The sequence below is a fragment of the Carettochelys insculpta genome, chromosome 14 (assembly GCF_033958435.1).
Source record: "Carettochelys insculpta isolate YL-2023 chromosome 14, ASM3395843v1, whole genome shotgun sequence".
Taxonomy (NCBI): domain Eukaryota; kingdom Metazoa; phylum Chordata; order Testudines; family Carettochelyidae; genus Carettochelys; species Carettochelys insculpta.
The window spans coordinates 24653876-24675484 of NC_134150.1; the positions used below are offsets into that span (position 1 = coordinate 24653876).

At 45.1% G+C, this 21609-nt stretch overlaps 1 long non-coding RNA gene across 1 annotated transcript in view; it reads left to right on the top strand.

Annotated features, from left to right (window-relative positions):
- LOC142020767 (uncharacterized) overlaps positions 1-17546 on the top strand; it is a 41023-nt gene extending 23477 nt beyond the window's left edge. The window contains exons 4-5 of the long non-coding RNA XR_012647495.1: positions 11341-11422; positions 14720-17546. This is a non-coding gene — a long non-coding RNA (uncharacterized LOC142020767). The remainder of the gene's footprint in view (positions 1-11340; positions 11423-14719) is intronic.
- The last annotated feature ends 4063 nt before the right edge of the window (positions 17547-21609 follow it).

Sequence of the window (21609 nt, forward strand, 5' to 3'; positions counted from 1 at the left end):
GCAGCAGCACACAGCCCATGTCTCAGAGAAACCGCATGCTTCTTCACAGGAGTGTTCAGTGGTTTGACCTCTGCAGGGACCTTGAGTCCAGGAACGAAACACCTCCCACACAACGGCAAGAGACTCAACTCCAGAGTGAATCCTGGGCTGCAAGGGCCTTACTGGTAAGGAGCTTAGACAGAGGAGACTGGATTCAACTGGGGCAGCCAGACTAAGATTAACTTGCTGTCTTTCCTCCCCAGTACCCAAACCATCCAGCTAGGACACTGGGTTGGAGGATTGCATGTGTACCATGATTAGGCCTTTGGTTAAAGAAATTATGGTGCATAAAGGGGCAATGTTCCTTGCATAAAAGTGACATAAAAAACTAACTGAATGTCCATAAGGAGAAAATGAGGCATGGGCACAGTGACATTTCTGCAGCAGGCCACCATGGGGCACTATGGGGTGAATGCCCACCATAACCCTGCTTGTTTTTGTGTTTGTGTGTAATGTGAAAAAAAAAAAAAAAAGCCCACATGTGGATTAGAGCTAGCTGGCAAAAGCCAGATGGAATCGTATTTGATCAGAATGTGCAGTTCTGCCAGAATCTAAACCAGTAAAAAATTGGAGTGATTTTTGCCAGAATTTCCCTTCCAAAGAAAATTTGGAGGTGGGGGGGAGGAGTTAATTCTGACAGTGTTGAAACATCCTTCTCCCACCTTTTCTCCATGAGACGTTCTGTGTTTCCATTTTGAAATGCAAAATAAAAAAAGGCCAAAAACAATGAAACCTTTCATTTGTGTTCAAACTACACAGTTTGACCAACTAGAAATGGAAATAAAAATTTCTCTTTCTTTGTGGGGCATTGGAGATTTTTCAGTTTTCTGATTGGATTTGGAACAAAGTCAATTTTCAAAATCCTTTGTGAAACAACTTCCGTTCTCTGCTGAGTAAGCTTGGCCTGACAGGGAAAGATGCAACAGCAAATGGGGAAAAGTAAACCTCTCTGGAACTCCTGGTCGTTACTGGTCCTCTACTTAGCAATCGGTTTGCCATGTCCTGAATAGAAGAGACAGAAAGGGAACTGTGCTTACCAGGAAATGAATGGAGGTTGTGGTGGGACATACCACATGGTTTGCTAGGCTACAAAAGACATAAAGAGATGAACTGGTAACACCTGGAAGCTGTTCACAAGATCGGCACAAAGATGGGGTCCACCTGGGACTAAAAGGAAGGTGGCTCTACAAGCCAATCACAAATATGCTTGTTGCCCTTTGAGCCTGATACAAAGCCTAAGGAAGTTAAGCGGGTTAATTCCAGACCTGCAGGGAGAACTAGGGTCAAGCTGGAAGTGAGTCACAATGGCCAGATCCAGGCAGCTGGCCCCACAGCAGTGGTGCAGTGGTAGTGGCTGCCATTTTAGGCTATGCCCTACAGTGGCTGCATTGTAGCCCTATAGCCAGCTCCCAGAGTGAGGATAGGAAATTTCATCCCACTTGGCTCTCCTTTGGGAGGGGGCTGAGGGGGTTGAATTCCATCTCCTACGCTACTTGTGGTGTAAATAATTACTTCTCTGTGACGTTGCTTTCTGACAAATCGCCTGCTCTGTCCAAACATGGAACATTTCAGTTCATCTCCCAGCTAAGCTCAACGTGCACGTGAGTGCCTAGGGAAAGATCTCCTCTGGGCGTGCATGCTGAGCACACACCATGTACTCAAGGTCATGTCACCGCCGAGGTTGGTCAGCGTACATGATGCCATTCTCTGTCACACGTGCTTAACAGAATGATAAGCAGCTCTCTTTACCTTGCAGCTGAACTGATATTTTATGTTTAGTCTTTGCACGTCTCATCGCATTGATTTGTCTGGTCTGCCAGCAGCTTAGAACTGTTGCCCCCTCACAGAATTACTGTCCTGAGTGGCGGCCCAAAATAATCAATATGGGCTTGTTCGCACAGACGATGTGATGTTTATCACCTATCCCATCCTTCAGCAAATGCCATCTCAACTGTAGTAAATACTTGGTATGTTAAACATTAGTTTCACCTTCTGGTCACACAGAACCAGATGAACAAGAACTCACCACCAGCAGCAAGTCAGGAGTGGCCAAGAGCCCTCTCTTACAACACTTGCTTTTCTTTTTTTTAAAGGGCTAGTATCCTCTGGAGGGCCACCAACGAAACAATGCAGAGATGAAGGGAAAGACATCTTAAGAGCCCAATCATTGTATTGGGTTTGTTAAGGCACTGCCTCTGGTCCCAAAAGATCTCTGTCACCTATGGATACAGTAATCAATTTTTCACAGACAACAAAATGCACTAGCCCCTCTGCCCTAGTTTCACAGCACAGTGGAGCAGGGGCACCATTTCAGATTTTGGTAAGAGTACCCCTCTGCCTTCCCTAAATGGGCCCCCAGCCAGCCAGCTCCACGGTGAAGCATGTTGGGCGAACGCTGCCAGACCTTCTACCCCATCTTGGGGGAGCAGGCCCAACTGGGGATTCATTTCAAAATGAGGGAGCTGATCACAATGCGGCAGGTGCCAGATGGCAGCTGAAGAGATGGGCAGAAAGAGGGCAGGCTTGCACACGCCCGGTACCTGGTGAGTTCCTGCAGTTTCTGGACGTAGGAGAGCAGCTACACCAAGTGCTTGGAGAGTGGGACGTGTGGAGAGCTGGTGCCGGGGGCAAGGCCATCGGGGAGTGCATGGATTAGAGGAGAAAGGATGCTGGAAAAGGTAAGAGAGATGCGAGGTGCGAGCACAGGAGTTAAAGAAGGGATATATGAGAATTAGGATAGGTGCTAGGAGGGGAAGGGGTGTGAAAGTGGAGCCATGTGATGGAACATGCATGAAGCATGCTGGATACTAGATGTGTGGGTGGATACAGCTATTGCCTTCCCCAGACCTGCTGTCTGGCCATGTGCTCCTGGATCTGGTGCTCCTACACCTAGTGGCTCTGTTCTTGGACATGTGTGCAGGGCTGAGCCCTGGGAGAGCAGAGTCACCAGCCTAGGGCCTGCCCAGCCCAGCGCTTGGGGAGAGACAGTAGTTGGGGTTAAGCCTCTTATTAAAGTTGCTAATCACTAGTTTTACCCTTTAGAGACTGTTCAGAATTTAAACAGACTCATCCCTGGCCAGGCTTCCTCTGTTGACAAGCCAGTGTGCTGAGCTGCACGGCCGTGGCTCTTGTGAGGCCTGGCTCAACACTGCATTGACACTCTGTGGGGCACTGCGCAGGCCACTCACAGGGTGGGTGCTGTCCTGGGGCCTTTGCCGCTCACAGGCCCGACCTCTGTCCTTTGGATGTACACAACTGCATGGCAACGGCAGGAGGGTAGGTCTCCTCCAGCCGCCTTTCCACACAGCCATGAGCACCCCCGACGCTCACCTTCAGTCAGCTCCAGGCCTGCAGATTCAAGCTTCCACAGCTGCTGCGAAAATAAGACTCCATCCTGTCACCCCTGCACAGATTTCAAATCACAGTGGTCAGCATCTAAATGAGCCTGCTCTGGTTTGTAGTAACCATTTCACTGTCCTCAGGCGCTCACTGGGATGGGGAAGGAATAGCTCCGGGAGGAGCTGCTCTGCTGTGACACTTCCAGAGCCAGTCGGAACTGCCATGTTCCACCACACCGCACATGACAGCTTGGAGAGCTTAGCAGCTGGAGGCAGTACCCCCTCCACTTGCACCAAAGCACAGGGCCCCTAGTCCCAAGCTAACAGAGATGCTGTTAGCACCAAAGGGCCCCGGGCAGCCGGGGGACTCACAAGAGGGATGTGGCGCAGACGCACACCATCCTGGTCATTACACCAGCTGCTCAGATCTTACGTCTGACGCCAGCATGAGAAATGGCCGTGCACCAAGTGCGTCCACCCCATCGCTTCCTCGGCCTTTGCTCAGGCTAGTCTGAGATGGGATCTTGGGCCCTGTCATTCCCAAATTCAGAGCTCTTCCCTGAGAGCAACAGGCCCCTCAGTGACTGTGGCATCCCTCCTCATATGGGGCTTTATCCTGGCCACAGGGATTGAAATGGGCTGCTTCCAATCCCAAAGCACAGGCTCCTCCCCACCATCAACTGATCTGGACTTCTAGGCTATGTCTAGATTGTGGTTTCTATCCTGCAATAGCAACCCCATAGCTTTTCTCTGAGTTCAAAAAAGCGCAGCTATTTCAAAGGTGATATTCTGTTTCCGCTATGCCTCATTGTGACAGGGGCAGCAGAAACCTTGAAATAGGTGCTTATTTCGAATTTAGGTGCTTGTCATTTGGATGGCACGATATTCAAAGTAAGGTAACTCGAAATAATTTACAGTTTGCCTTGTGCAAATTACATAATGGCAGATGAGCACATCTGACTGTACCTCAAGGTTTGTGATTGAGAATCACAGGAATGAAAGGGTACTTGAACGGTCATCAACTCCAGTCGTTGGTGCTCATGAAGTACTAAGCACCATCTAGACCTGACAGGTGTTTGTCTAACCTGCTCTTAAAAATATCCAGTGCTGGAGGTTCCACAATCTCCCTTGACAAGTGCTTCCAGTACTTCACCACTCTAACAGTTAGAAAGGTTTTCCTAAATTCCACCCTAACCCTTCCTTGCTGCAATTTAATCCCATTCCTTTTTGTCCAATCCTCAGAGGTTAAGGCGAGAAATTTTTTTGCCCTCTTCTTTCTAACAACTTCTCATTTACTTCAGAATTGGTATCGTGTTCCCCTTCAGGCTTCTGCAGAATAAACAAACCTATTTCTCTTAGTCTTTCCTCATAGGTCATGTTTTTAGACTTTAATCATTTTTGTCACTCTTCTCTAGACTTTCCAATTTGTCCATATCTTTCCTGAAATGTGATGCTCTACACTGGACAATATACTCCAATTAAAGCCTTATCTACATAGGGCAGAGCATAATTACTTATAGCTACAGTTACACTATGGCAGTCTGTCTACAGAAGTTACTGTCAGAAGAGATGTTCTGAGAAAGCTTCTGTTGACAGATTGTGTCTACACATAAAAGTGGATCGATCTTTTGATCTGCTCTGTCAACAAAAAAGTCGTTGGAGCATCTACACCAGCTTTTTTGTCAACAGTTTCTGTTGACAAAACACATTTTGTGTGTAGATGAGTTTTTGTCTACAAAATTTGCTAGTGTAAGTGTAGCCTTTGTGTCTTGCTTACAACAGTCTGGCTAATACATCTCAGAATGATGTTTGCTTTTTTGCAACAGTGTTATGCGGTTGACTCATGTTTAGCTTGTGATTCACTCTGTCCCTCAGATTCTCCTCTGCAGTTCTCCTTCCTGTCATTTCCCATTTTGTATGTGTGAAACTGATTGTGGAGAATTTTGCATTTCTCCTTATTGAATTTCATAGTGTTTACTTAAGGCCATTTCTCCAGTTTGTCCAGATCATTTTGAATTTTAATCGTATCCTCCAAAGCACTTGCAACTCCTCCCAGCTTGGCGTCATCTGCAAACTTTATTAGTGTGCTTATAATGTTACTATACAAGCATTGATGAAGACACTTTACAGATCTGGACCTAGAAATAAATCCTGAGTGATCCCATTTGATATGCCCTTCAGGTTTGACTGTGAACCACTAATTATTCTCTGAGAACAGTTTTCCAACCAGTTATGCACCCACCAGATAAGAGCTTGCTGTATTATCTTCAGATTGTTGTAAACTTAAATGTACTGTAAACATAAAAGATTACTTTAATTGATGTTTTGTGCGTGTGTGTATATACAATTTCTTTGTATAGGAATTAGATACAGTGCTCCTGTCAGCTAATTTCTAACTTTTTAATCTTAAAAAAAAAAAAGGCTTAAATTTTCAGGTGCCTATGTAGCCCCTGGAATCATAGTTTAAGCTGCACCATCTCTAGGCCACCAAAATCTGAAATAGCACCTGTGAAGTGGAAAAATTCACAGAGGCTATAAAATTACTCAAAGTAGTTAGGTCCAAAGCAGACTGAAGAGTTGCACAGAGATCTCACTAAACTATATCATTGAAGAGCAAAGTGGCAGATAAAAGCGCAAAGTAATGACTATTGGAAAGCATAATTTAGACCCCATCATTTTGCATGTATAGTTGGGATTATCTGTTACCACTCAAGAAAGAGATTTTGGAGTTGTCATGGCTAGATATCTGAAAACATCTGCTCAATGTGCAGAGGCATGCAAAAAGGCTAACAGAATGGAACCATTTGGAAAGGGATAAATAATAAAATAGATATATAAATTCATGGTATGCCTACACCATGAATACTGTGTGCAGTTTTGGTTGCCCCATCTCAAAAAAACCCCCCAAAATTGGAAAGAATACGGAGGGCAACAAAAATGATTAAGGGTATGGATCAGTTTCCATAGAAGGAGAGAGTAAAAACTGGGAGGTTTTGTCTTGGAAAAGAGACAAAAAAGGGTGGGGATATGAATCTATGCTAGAGGTCTATAGAATCACGAATGTTGCAGAGAAATTAATAAGGAACTGTTATTTATTCTTTCACATAACACAAAAAGCCAAGGTCACTAAGAAAATGTATAGAGAGGTTTAACACAAGCAAAGGGAAGTACATTTGTACTGTCAGTCTGTGAAATTCAATGGAGCTGTTGTGAAGGCCAAAATTATAAGGGGCTTCCAGACAGAATTAAATAAGATAATGGCTGATAGGTCCATTACTAGCTATTAGTGAAGGTAGTCTGGGATGCAAGTCTATGCTCTGGGTGTCCCTAGCTTCTGTTTGTCAGAAGCTAAGAAAGGGTGACACCTGGCTTTTGTGTTTTTGTCTTTTTAATGGCACAGTGGACTTTACGGCTATGTCTGCACTACAGAGTTATTTTGAAATAGCTGTTTCAAAATACCTTATTTTGAAATAACAGCTCCACATAAAGGCTGTGTCTACACTACATTCCCCTTTCAGACGGGGAATGCAATTGAAGCGCTGATTTACAAATCTTGCGCTTCATTTGCATAATTTCTTCCAATTGCATTTGCAGAAGTGAATCTTTTAAGGAAAAAAAAGCAGCTGTGTAGATGAGGTGCCTTCATGGAAAAAGAAAAAGTTTTTGAAATAACCCTTCGTCCTGAAACAAAGCAGGACAAAAGCTTAGTTCAACAATGGGAGGTTTTTGTTTGAAGGAGCCCCCTCTGCGCAGCTGGGTTTTTTTTTTAAATCACTTCCAGAATCACAATCAGAAGAGATTATGCAAATGAAGCATGAGATTTATAAATCAGAATTTCATTTGCCTTTTTTGTTTCCCTCATTTGCATTCCCCTGCCAATATGGGAATGCAGTGTCGATGTACCCCAAATGTAATTTGAAATAGCACCCAGCGACTTCAAATATAGCATGTCCAGACACATAGGCTGTGTCTACACTTTCATTCCTCTTTCGAAAGAGGAATGCAAATGAGGGAAATCAAAAAAATGCAGATGAGGTCCAGATTTACATATCTGGCACCTCATTTGCATTGTCTTCTTTCAAAAGAACTTCTTCTGAAAGAAGAAAAGCACCATAGATGCTGCTCTTTTGAAAGTAAACTCCATTTTCGAAAGCACCCATCTTCCTAAAAAAATTTGGAAAGAAGAGTACTTTTGGAAATAGCGATTACTTGCAAAAGAACAGAGACTACACTGCTTTTTTTTTCAAAAGCAGCTCTTTTGAAAGAATATGCAAATGAGGTGCCAGATATGTAAACCTGTGCCTAATGCATTTTCATTTTCCCTCATTTGCATGCCTCTCTCAAAATGGCAAATGAAATTTAATGTGGGTAAGTGTAAGGTAATGCATGTTGGAAAAAATAACCCAAATTACACGTACTACATGATGGGGTCAAATTTAGCTACGACAGATCAGGAAAGGGATCTTGGAGTTATAGTGGATAGTTCTCTGAAGACATCCACGCAGTGTGCAGCGGCAGTTAGTAAGGCAAATAGGATGTTAGGAATTATTAAAAAAGGGATCGATAATAAGACAAAAGATATCATACTTCCCCTATATAAAACTATGGTACGCCCACATCTCGAGTACTGCGTGCAGATGTGGTCTCCTCACCTCAAAAAAGATATATTCGCATTAGAAAAGGTTCAGAAAAGGGCGACTAAGATGATTAGGGGCTTGGAAAGGGTCCCATATGGGGAGAGGCTAGAGAGACTGGGACTTTTCAGTTTGGAAAAAAGGCGATTGAGGGGCGATATGATAGAGGTATATAAAATCATGAATGGTGTGGAGAAAGTGAATATAGAAAAATTATTTACCTTTTCCCATAATACAAGAACTAGGGGACACCAAATGAAATTGATAGGTAGTAGGTTCAAAACTAATAAAAGGAAATTTTTCTTCACACAGCGCACAGTCAACCTGTGGCACTCCTTGCCCGAGGAGGCTGTGAAGGCCAGGACTCTATTAGGGTTTAAAAAAGAGCTTGATAAATTTTTGCAGGTTAGGTCCATAAATGGCTATTAGCCAGGGATAAAGTATGGTGCCCTAGCCTTCATAACAAGGGCAGGAGATGGATGGCAGGAGATAAATCACTTGATCATTGTCTTCTGTTCTCCTTCTCTGGGGCACCTGGCATTGGCCACCGTCGGCAGATGGGATGCTGGGCTTGATGGACCTTTGGTCTGACCCAGTATGGCCATTCTTATGTTCTTATGTTCTTTCAAAAGAGCAATGCTAGTGTAAACACAACCTGTCTTAACAGTGCATATTTCAACCTATTTTGAAATTAGTGCTATGCTTCCTGCAGTGAGGTTTACCAATTTCCAAATAACATGCCCACTATTTTGAATGTGTTTCAAAATAGAATTTGCATAGTACAGATGTTCGTGAAGATATTTTGCAATAAAGGCTGTTATTAAAAATAACTCTACAGTGCAGACATAGTCTATTACTGCTCTCTGAATGTGCTAGGAGAGGGTTGGACATTTCAGCGCAGCTGGTTTGGGGGAAACTTGGGACTTGGTGGTATGTTGGTCATTTGACTGCCTGTTGTGTTCATTCACACATGTTTTCCAGACAAAGGAAAAGCTAGCACTTTCATGCAGGTGCACTCCCAGTCAAGTGGCCATTTATTGGCATATCAGAGGCTGCAGGAACTAATTAATTAATTAGGAATTAGTCTCTTGCTGCAGGATCAGGCCCATTTGTTTATCTTTTAGACAATGATATTTCATACAGATGGTTTAAAATACAGGGGATGGACAGAGAGACCCAGCCTTCCTGCCTGACTCTAATTTTCCTTTTTCCTCACTGCAATGGGCTGTGACAGCATCTACTTCTGCTTTGTTGATTTCAAACACGCACATTCTTGAAACTCATCACACTGCTATTTTCAAGACTATGACTTCACACTGCACCAATGTGGGTAACTCCCAGCAAAGCCAAATGAAGACCTCGTGTTGTGCTAGTAATTCATCCCTTCCATGCTCTTGCACACATCTTGCAAGAGAAGAGATAATGAAAACTTTGGAATGTTTCACAGTCTTGGATAATCTCTCCTGGAGATGGAGGGGGAATAAAGGCTTCAAGCCAAGTTCTGCTGCCATTAGAAAACATCCAAATGCCTCTTGCAGGGGCAAGCACTGGCTAGCTGGGCGGAGGCCTTGGATTCTGGAAGTGCAAGCACTAACGCTGTACCCTCTCTCTCAACAGTGACACAATACTGGGAGAGAAGTTCCTTGCATCCTCTCATTTGCTTGTTTACCTGAAGAGGAACCAAGCAGTATCACTCACTGTTTATTCCTCTACATTATCTTTTCAGTTATCTTCTTCCAGGGGAGCCCACGGTTGTTCACATCACCAGAAACAAAGGCATGTATGGCACCAAGTTTGTAGTAAAGCTGTCCATAGTGTACCTATTCTGTGGACAGAGGAGCTTAATCTCCAGGCACTGAATTAACTTGACCTCTAATGGGGATGGGATGAGGGTAGCAGATGTAGGAGAACAAAGCTGTGACCAGAATCCACAGGGCTCCAGTTCTGGTCAGCTGGGCACCACTTGGGCAGAGCAAGTAAGTGAAACTTTATAATCTTCCCTGACTTCCTCCCAGAGTACAAGGCAAGTAGAACAAGAGGTTCAGAATCTGACTCACTAGATGAGTTAATTTTTCATAATGGGGGGCGGGGCAGGAAAGGCCACCTCACAGCTGACAGCACTTCGGTAAAGCAGTTCCAGGCTTAGTTCCTCAGTTACATCAACAATAAACACAGAATATTCATTTCTATGACAGTTGACAAGGCAAGAGACCCGTGTCTTGAGTCGTAGGTCTGGCTACAGGGGCTGCTGGTCCAGGCCCGGGATTGGCACTGGAGCACTATAAATCTACAACATGATCATCCTCATCCCTGGGGCTTCTGCCAAAGGGAAATAGGTGAAGGCTCCATTGGATCTGCACTGACCAGAGCTGGCCCAGCGGGGCCTGACCAATGTGTGGGGGCCCAAGGCGGCGTGCTGACAGTGGGGCCCAGCCAGTGGGCAGTGAATGTTGAAATCAATTGGAGTGTGGGGCCCTGCAGGCGCGGGGCCCAAGGCAACTGCCTTCTCACCTTGCCCTATGGCTAGACCTGCCACTGACTGAGGCTGTCTGGGGTGAACTGAACTAATGAGGCTCTTGAGTGCCTTGGCCTTACCTGCTTTCTATGCTGAGTTAATCACATCTGGCCTTGCACTGGCTTGAGAATCCCAAGAAGCTCCTCTGTAAGTGGACTAAGCACCACTGGAGGCCAGAAGCAAAGTTAATCTGGCCCCTAGAGCCAAATCCTACTCCCTGTCTCTTGTCCTTTGTATATCCAATTTAGGTCTTTGTCCTATTTGTGTATCCCTTATGTGTCCTATTTAGGCTCTGATCCTGCACCTACTTCACTTTACGTGGTGTGAGTAGTCCTGTTATTTGCAGTTTGTTAAGTTAAGTAGATGCATAAGTCTTTGCACTCTCAGCGGAGTGAAGGGTCACATGCACTTTTCTTCCTTGTTACCCAGTGGGACAGTAAAAAAGCTTTACTTTCATTATTTCGTCTGTGTTCCTGTGGTCAGCTCTGTGCACTGATGTAATTCTTTCCATGCTAGCCTAAGGGTTGGGTGGTTTTCATTTTGTTTTGTTGGGGTTGGTTTTTTGGACTTGAAATCCAGTGACTTGAGTCCCTGCTATTTGTTCTGTTTTCAGGTGCTGCTTGGTTTCATCACACTTTCTTCCCTGCTATGACTCTCACTAGACTGATCACTGCCACTATCTTCCATGTATTGCATGCTGGGGAACTACAGGAGGACTCCATGTTTCTAAACATGAATGGACTTTTTATTAAGACTGGCTTTCTGGTGCCTCCTCCACACTCTTCTCTCCTACAACCTTTGCTTCTCGTTCCAGGTTCTGCTCCCGTTGGTCCCCTCTTGCTTGCCTCTTTTGCTCTTGTCTCTCTGCCCATGGCAGGTGTGATGCTACAGCGCAGGTAAGTTGTCCCTGTTCTTACTTCTTCCACTGTTATTAGTGAGTCTGAATCTGAAGTAAAGAGAACTGAGGGGTGAAAAGGATTGCAACCCTATCAGGAGACATTCCCTTGACCACCTCTCGTGTGAGTCCTGGCATTGTACATCAAGTGTAAGGAGCTAGTGTATGGGAATAGGCACAAGCAAGCAGAGATACCAAAGAAGCCTGTTATCTTGCTATGTATGTACAATATTTATCTATGCACACACATGTATATGCAGTGTGTACACACCACCTATTGTTGTGTATATGCGCATTTTCATGTGCACTGTATGTCTTTGAAATGTATTTCTTCTAAGGACTCCATTTTTTTCTGCAAACCTCAGACCATATTCGGATCCAGCTACCTGGGCTTCTTGCCCTGGCTTCCAGGTCTCCCTGACTACACCAACATAAGCCCTACATCTCTCGCAGAGGTGGAGTTATTATGCTGGCACCTACTTCAGCAGAAGCAAAGCTGTAGTACAGAGGCTGACATAATTAGGTTAATGTAAACTGCTTTGATTAACCTGAGCAGGGTAGACCAGGCCTGAGTAATGCGTATCATCAATGGCTGGATCCAGTTTATAAGGAGTTAAGAAAAGATAATGGTGCAAAAATAAGATAAATAATCGTCTGATGAAATAGTTAATGATTAGTTATGACACAATCTCTCAAAAGCAAACCAAGGCTCAAAGGGAGACCAAAGAACCCCACTCACTGCCAAATTATATTATAATACAAAGCCAAGTTGTCTCATGTTACTATTCGTACATAGAGGACACTATATACCAGCAAACTTTTCTTAATAGTTTTCGCATTTATGCATATACTATTCCCATCATTTTGAATCTGAAAGAGAAATGAACCAAAGAACTCCAGTTGGTAAAAGTGTGTGTAAGGTTAGGGTTACCATATTTGACCTTTCAAAAAGGAGGCCACCCCGAGAGGGTGTGTAGCTGTATCAGTATCTGCCAAGTCACTTTGTATTAATAATGTACTACAGCAGTGTTTCTCAACTTTCTTTATAAAGTGCCCCTTTTTCAAAAACAAACAAACTATATGTACCCCAGACTTTTCTCGCATACCCTAATGCTACATGTACTCCAGTTGAAAAACATGGTCCTAATGTAATGTGAGGTCTTGAAACAAGTGCCATTGAGCCTTTCCAGATGACTGTACCTTCTTCTGGAATCAGATTTGTTTTGCATACCACTAAGTTACACCTCATTTAAGAACTACTTATTTAAAAAAAGCATGCAAAATATCCCTCAAGACTACTATTGAAAGCTTACTGACACTCTACCATCTTATTATTTAAGAAATGAATTGGAATAGAAATACTGTACTTACATTTCAGCATAAGGCATATGAAGCAGTAGAAACAAGTAATTGTCTGAATGAACTTTTAGACTGTAGTGACTTTACTAGTGTTTTCATGTAGCCTGTTGTAAAACTAGGCTAATATCTAGATGAGTTGATGTACCCCCAGAAGACCTCAGTGTACCGCCAAGGGTACATGTACCCTGGGTTAAGAAACACTGTACTGTAGTACATATATAGTACTATACACTATTAGTACATTAGTAGAATTGGAGTTGGTAGATATTGATACAGATAAACTTCCTCTCACGTGTGTCCTCTTTTTGAAAGTTCTAGTATGCTAACCCTATAAAATTGCTCCGTTCCTACACCCAGTAAAGGCAAGTGGTCGATGGAGCTGTGACCAATTTCATCAGCAGAGAGCTTGCCTTGAGGATCTAAAATATTTTTTCTGTATGTTTAGCTCATATCTGTGGATCACTTGGGAGATTACCTGTGCTTATTGCAAACGTAGGCCATTGTCATATGTCCTGTCCTGCATTTAAGGCAGGAAAATGTCCAGGCTCCATAGCCCGGTCAGGAGCCATGATGAAGTCATACATTAAGGCACACTCTGTTTATAGGATGACTGCATATAATTCCACACTGTAAAAGAAGGGAGGAGAGACTGACAGAGGAAGGCATGACAGAAAGAACATGTGGCCCACACGACCACACTTGCAGACTTCTGGATCTCAACTGTGCTGGCAGCAGAATCTTTTTCATTCTGAATAATTTATGGCTGTGTTTTAAAACCTCTCCTTTACCACTCTGTAATCCAGAGCTAAATCTCGTGCTTCCAATGCTGCTTCTCTAAAGGGCAGATTTATTTGTAAAACAATTTGATACCTTGGCTTCCTCCTTAAAATTAATATTACTAGCAATAAATTAATAAGCAAAGTTAATTTTAAGGGATTTATAAATATTAACTGGCCAACCCCCTTTAAAGCAGATATTACTGCCCCTGTTTTCCACATCTGCCAGCCCTGAAGAATGCAAGTCTTAGGATATTTGGTGTTTTTCTTAAAGCCCCAGTTCCTGGAGGCACATGACTATCAGAGAACTTCAGCTTTCATTTTAAAAGCATAAGTTTCAAGTTTTCTTGTCTGTGGAGAAAAGCCTTACAGTAACACAAATGCACAGTGAGGTCCAGAAACCAGGAGACAATTGTAAAGAATCGCAATTTTACTATTAATATGACTTGTGATTTTTATGCCAATCTCAACATTTCTGGGGCCGGACTCATGATTTTTAAATGCTCACAAAACCTGGTTCCCAAAAATATACTGCGCTCTCTAGATTTTGTTGCTTAATATTAGCTAGTGATGCTTACCTCTGTGCTTTAACACAAGACCATTCTGATCTGTCATAGGGTTGTCACCGGGGTGACCAACCAGTTAGAAGTATCAGAGAGGTACCTATGTTAGGCTGTACCCACAAAAACAAAGGGAGGTCTTGTGGCACTGTATAAACTAACAGATATTTTGGAGCATAAACTTTCGTGGCCAAAGACCCACTTCTCTCATTGTTTCAACCAGTTAGAGACAAAGAGCCAAAAGAGTGGTGGATACAGTGCAAAGAGCCACATATTTTATAATATATAATACATGGCTCAATGCCCTCCCCCACCCCCTCCCCAGACACTCCCATCCCCCTCCCCCCCAATGAATGCCCTCCCTCTCCCCCAGAGCCAGCCCCACCACCATTCCATGGTGGAGAATGTGCACAGAGCAGGGAGGTGGCATTCCCAGCATGAAGCTCTGAGGAAGAGCCATATTTAGAGGCTCAAAGAGCCACATGCACCTTGAGAGCCACAGGTTGGCCACCACTGCTATAGTGTTTAAAGTATCTTAGAAGGTATTTTAGGGAACAATCCTGGTTTAGCCTGCAATGGATTAATGGACTCTTACTTCTCCAGCTTCCAGAAATACTACGTGGCTTCAGGACTGGCAGGTCAACCAATGGACACGATCTTCTCTCTTCTACAACTGCAGGAAAAAGACAGAGAACAAGGAAAACCGTTATGCATAGCATTTGCAGACTTAACAAAGGTGTTTGACGCAGTTAGTAGATCAGGACTATACAGAGTATTAACCAAGATTGGCTGCCCACCGACCCTACTGAGGCTTATAACATCTTTTCAAAAAACATAAGAACAATAGTGCAATATGATGGATCTACATTGGAACCATTTGCAATGAACAGCAGAGTCAAACAAGGGCGTGTTCTTGCCCCTCTCCTCTTCACCATATTCTTCTCAGTTCTACTAAATTGCGTATTTCAAAACTCATGCAGCTATGTATTTCTCCACACAAGATTAGATGACTCTCTCTACAACCTGGCAGAAATCAAGGCCAAAACTAGGGTCAAGAAAGTCCTCATTAGGGAGCTCCTCTTCACAGATGATGCAGCTCTCGTCGCTCATAATGAAGACATGCTACAGTCACTGACGGATTCCCTGTCCAGAGCCTACAAGTTGTCTTCCTTTGACATAAGCATGAAGAAAACTGTTGTATTCACTCAAGGTATACTTCAGTGACCCAATGTCATTCTGGATAACAGCCCCTTAGATGTGGTTCAACAATTCTGCTACCTTGGATCTACTGTCACCACAAACCTATCCGTGGACGAAGAACTGAACATCAGAATCGGGAAGGCAGCTACTATTTTTGGCAGACTTATGAAATGAGCATGGAACAATCCTAAGCTGACAGTGAAAACAAAGATACTAATCTACCAGGCATGTGTATTGAGTATCCTGTTATATGGTTCTGAGGCATAGACCGCCTGCTCAAACCAGGAGAAAAAATTGAAGATCTTCCATCTTTGCTGCCTCCACAGAATTATGAATATCAACTGACCAGAAAAAGTTTCAAATGCAGATGTCCTGTCAAGATCCGGCATACCCAGCCTCATAACGATCCACAACAGCAAAAGACTACGTTGGCTTTGTTATATGAGAAGAATGGGTGATGAACGTCTTCCCAAAGAAATCCTCTTCAGTGAACTGTCATGTGGATTGAGAACAAGAGGAAGACCAAACCTAAGATTCAAGGATACATGCAAAAACACAATGACAAAATTCAACATCGATGCAAAATCCTAGGAATCTACGTCATCAGATTGAAATACCTGGCGACGATTGCTACGACAGGTCACATCATTCGTTGATAGTATATGTGCAAGCCACACAAAACTTGGTCTTAGAAGAAAAAGCTCTCAGACTCCAGCATTCAGAAATAGACTGACATGCGGTTATTGCAACTGACAGTACAAATGCAATATTGGACAGATAAGCCATGAGAGAAGCTACAGACTCAAACACTGCCCATAGATCCTCACCGCCACTGCTAACCACCATTTCTCGAGATGAAAAGACCATAGACCATAGAGACCATAGACTTCTCCAGCTTCTATGATAATAGCAATTTATTATTCCATTTTCAATAGTAGACCAGTTCGTGTTTGGAAGGAAGAATAAAGGATCATATTTTTAAAGAGTGTTGCAGCAGGTTGTCCAGGCAAAATATATTTTAAAATGAATATTTGCAGGCGCACGTGAGGAGATAGATTGCTTATCTGTTTATATGTCAATGAATGGGTTGGGGGGATGCAGGAATTTGCAAGAGTAATGGCTGAGAAGGGGTTCGCTTCAACTCCAGTTGTTCTTTTGACCCCTCAGGCCAGGGTTAGCCTTTTGAATGGTAGTGATGAAGGGTGGTCAAGTCATTCACATGCTAGCTTGAGACATGGGAAACCTAGTTTCAATTTCCTGCACTGTCACAGACTTCCTCCTTACTTCCATGACTTAGGCAAGTGACTTTGTCTCTCTACACCTGTAAAATGGAGAACTTCCCCTATTTTCCAGGGATGTTGTAAGATTAAATACATCAGATATGTGATGTGTTCAAATAGTACAGTAGGAAGTGGCAATATAAGGACCTAAGACAGATTACTAACTCCCAAAGGTAAAATACTTACAGAATATTAGGTTAAAATGCTTTGCTGAACTAGGGCCAGAAAGAAACAGAAACTGGATTAGTCATAGGGTTTCAGATTTTTTTTTTGTCTCCATCTTCTGCCATGTTGAAGCAAGATGATTATGACATGCACCTTCCAATGCATGAACGCAAAACAAGGTAAATCAAATTCATGCTGTTGATTCTGCAACAAACATGTCAAGACAAGAAAGCGCAATTGTAATTACTGTATTATGTTCTGTCACTATGCCAAAATCAGCCTGGTGCAAGGCAATGGTAGCCAGCCGGGTAACACCCAGACAAGAATGAGGTCCAGAGAGTTACATGTGTTTTCATTTGCTACAGAAGCAATTTGTTTTGCTCAAGGCTTTATTCCTTTAACAAGTTGTCATGAAACTTAAATAAGCTTCACTGCAGTGTTTGGACATTGACCTGCTTTCTACTTGTTTGCTTAGTGGAAGGGCCGCTTAACTGACTGAGCAGCATCAGAAGTTATAAACAAACTTTGACTGCAGATGTGTATTTAGTTTAGCTCTCACCCTGACTCAAACCCTTTTCTTTCTGGAGTACGGAGATACTCTGTAGCTTACATGAACCACAGCATGCAATAATTCTTCTGCAATTAAAAAATTGAAACCAAATTCATGGTGTACCATGGTCTTCTAATAACTACAATGCATAGGCAGTTAGTTTATTTGAAATTAAATTAATGTAGATTTCTGTAGATATTGACCTACTTTGTTCTGTTAAGATTTACAAAGTCATTACTTGGAGAGAATCTGATCTCATTTACATCTGTATAAATCCAAAGTAATTCCATTCACATGGAGAGTTATCCTGTTTTTTTCACTAATCATCAGATTTTTCCACACAAAGGCTACATCTACACTATGTCACTCTTCCAAAAGAAGACCTTCTGGAGGGTATCTTCACAATCTTTTGATCCGCTCTTCCGAAAGAGAGCAGCCACACAGCTCCAGTCACTCTATCAAAAGAACGGAGAAGGAAACACCATAAATGTGTCACATGGCTAGCAAGCCCTTCCAGGAGCCTCAGTCAGCTACACCCGTAAGGGCCCCTCACAAACACCCCGTCCCTGCACAAGTAGATGCCTGACTTGCTGCAGACCCCACAGCTGACTCCATCCAGGGACCAGATGCCCAGTGGAGAGCCTAACGGTTCACCAGCTGCTCCCCGACAAGGATGTCTTTAACGCTGTGGTCCGCCTGAAGGCCACAGGGGTCATTGCTGCCCTCCACCTACTTTGGCGGGTACCTCCTGCCCCCCCTCACAGTCAAGCAGGTCTCCTTCATGGATCCCCATCCATGTTCCCTCACCCAGGTGTGCTGGTGCCTATAAACCCATCCCACCAGCTCAGAGAAGTGGGACTGACTCATGATGGGTGAGTGGGATGATGCCTGATGACACCAGAACTTCCATATGACCAAGCAGAGGTTCCTAGAGCTGTGCCACTGGCTCGCCCCCACCCTCCAACACCAGGACACCCTCATGTGGCCCACTCTCCCCCTCTAGAAGTGTGTCTCCATCATGGTGTGGAAGCTGGCCACCCTGGACAGCTACTGGTGGGCCAGGTGACTGTCAGGGCCATCCTAATGAAGGTAAGGCATGCACAGGTCAGGCACCTGCCACAGGGAGAGAGGAGGGGGCTCCCGGGCAGGGAGGACCATCGGAGAAAGAGGACAGGGGTCCTGAAGAGAGTGGGCCTGGTGGGGGCAGTGGATGGGGGGGGGCCTGGAGCACCCTACCACACAGTCATGAGTGCGTGCATGCTCGGTTCCATGCAGGTCATCAGGGCCATCAATGTCATGCTTCTATGGAGGGTCGTCTGCATTGGGATGCCTGTAACATTTAAACTCCGTGTTAAATGAGAACTTTGCACCTAATTATGTATATTGTAGAATGGGGGTAGCTATGTACACTGGGGAGGGCATGGGACAGAGGTTGGGGGGTATCTAAACTTGGATGGGAGAGCACAGCACAGGGGCTCGGGAGCTCAGCCCTCAGAGGGGGTGGAGGCCTGCGAGCGATGGTGGCCAAAGGAGCCCCTACCGCCCTGAGTCCAGGGTCCCTGTCAAGGCTGGGATGGGCCAGGACCATGGGGATGTAGGGGTGTGGGAGGGGTGCACTGGGCTCAGGTTTGGTGGGGGGGTGCAGTGGGAATTGGGGGGCCTGGCTTGGTGGAATCTGCCCTGGCCATGAGCCAGTGGCTGAGTTCCTGCAAGGTGGCAGTGGGGCAGTTGGGCAGGAACAGTGCAGCCAGGGCAGGGGCAGCCAGGGGTTCATGGGAGGGGCAGCTGGAGGGGTGGGAGGGTGGACCAGCCGGTTGGTGACAGCTCGGGTGAGGTTGCACAGTGCCAATGCCACCTCATCCCAGGTCTCCTGCCACCAGGCCACATCGACCTGCTCCAGCGCCAGCCAGTCCCACGAGATGGCACTTTGCTGCAGAGGGCAGCCGTGTAAGTGGAAGTGCAGGACTTGAGCCCCGATCATGTAAATGATGTGGTTAGGTGCAGTGATGGCGTCTCTAGTGTAAATATGTGGACAGAGTTGGCAGTGGGGGGTCATGTAAAGAAAGGTTCCAGGATTAGTATTTCTGTGGTATGGTATTCTCTGGTATTCACCCTTCTTCTTTTCACCCAGTCCCCTGGCCAGTTTCTAGTTGTCTGTACACCACTGCAAGTTTTCCACATAAGATCAGTGACACATTCGTCGATCCCTTTTAACAGCTTTTCTGGCATGTTATCTACTCCTGGTGCTTTTCCCGGCTTCATTTTCACCACTTTCTCTTGCAGAATTGATGCCTCTGGCACCATCCTCCTCTTTCTGTCCTCCTGTATTATGACTGGCTCTGGCGAAGCACACCATTTGGCACTGTAACAGCTCCACCCATTTTGAATGTTGTCACTCTTAGTGAGGACTCTGCCATCAGGAGCTTTTATTACATTGGACCAGGGGGTAAAATGTTTGGTAAGCAATCTGGCCGCTGTGAACATATTACTATGAACTGTAGAAATGTACGTCTGTCTGTCTGTCTGTCTGTCTGTCCACGTCAGTCTGGGAATCTGTTTCTTCAAGAACTCCTCCTAAATGGGAAGCGCTAGACCCACTGGATTTGGTATGCAGCTTCCTGTTGAAAGCACAGTCAGGGGTCGGTTGTGGCAGGACAATGGGAAGTGCATGGAATGTGATTGTTCCATATCAAACAGACTGGGACGGGTGTGAAGGCAGGGACAGTGACACTCAGACCTGACCACAAGGACAGCAGCAAGGACACGGCGAGGAATGACCACAGGGAGCAACAAGTGCCCCCCATGAGCAGCTGCTGGACGGCAGCATCCCCCACCCCACCCTGCTCCATGGGCAGCAGCCATGTGGCCCCTGCCACCTTTGCCAGTCACAGGGCAACCCAGCAGGCTGCCTGGGTGGTCTAACCTTGGGCAGCACTGATGGGCAGCCTGCATGGCCTGCTGCCTCCCCTGGCTGGCCCCAGTGAGCACTGGCAGATGGCCTGCTGGCCCCCCGCACGACTGGGCCAGGCTCAGGAAGCTCTGGCAGCTGCTCTGCCTCATGCAGGCACTGGGGAGAAGCCAGAGGGTGGGGTGTACAGCCCTCCCCCTGGGGAGAAGCTGGCAGGTGCCCCTGCAGTCCCAGCCCGGACCCTGAGCTCCCCCCGAAGCTCTCCCTCTTCTCAACCTCTGCCCTGACTCCTACAACCTCCCTGCCTGCCCTGAGCCCAAACTCGTTCCCTACTCTTATGCCTGCACCCCTGCCCTGAGCCCCTCCTCACACCCATCTCTGAGTCCAGCAGCCTCCCTATCCCCAACCATCTACCCTGAGCCCTTCCTCAGCTCTCAACCCTGATTCCTGCCCTCCCCACACCCCCAGCCTCCTAACCTGAGCTCCACACATCCCCAAGCCCATACCCTGACTTCTACATCCCCCCTTCCAACAGCCGGCTTCCTATGCTGAAGAGCTTGAGCAATGCCAGGTATATCTTCTAGTACCTTTGTATGTGTAGTTGTATGTTCAATGATGAAAAATTGTACAGGTATCTTTACTTTTTTTTATTTCTGGTAGGAGAAAGGTACTTGGCCTGTATTACTGACATTTACAACAGCAGGTGGGCAGGTTGATTGGAAGACACACCTCGTTACACAGGTCTGATGGGATTCTTCCTCCTGGGTGCTGATCACTCCATGAAGAAAGGTATTCTTTGCACCCAGAACCAGCAGAAAGCAGGCTGTCTTAAAGCGAGACCCATGCTGGAATACGTTTATATTCGCTGGGAGATACTTGGGATATTTCATGGACTCTGATCATTTTACTCTCAATCCATGAATCACATGCCACCCACTCCTTGCTGAAAACTTGGTAGGCTGTCTGCTCAATGCAGTAGGCATCAAAAATCCCTTATAGGACTGACTACCTGTGTACTTAGATTGGAAGCTGTTTGGGCAAGAGTTTTCAGGTCTGGGGTTTTTTGTGTGTGTGTTTGTACACTGGACAGCGGTCGCACAAAAAGGTCATGATATATGACTGGGATCCTAGGAGAGCTGTGGAAAGAATTGATACAGAAGCTGAAACAAAATTATAGCCTTTGGGACAAACTTATCTAGGAAAAAATACAAAAATACAAGGTAGAGCAATTCTCTAGACTTAGTTGGCCTTTTGTATCTCTCATGAGATGAGGGGAAATGAACCCTGATCAGACCATGCACTTGGATGTACCAGTTGGCTTTAAGTGCAGGCTAATAAATATCTGGGCTTGAAATGTTTTAATTCCTCTGGAAAATTAATTTTCTCTCTT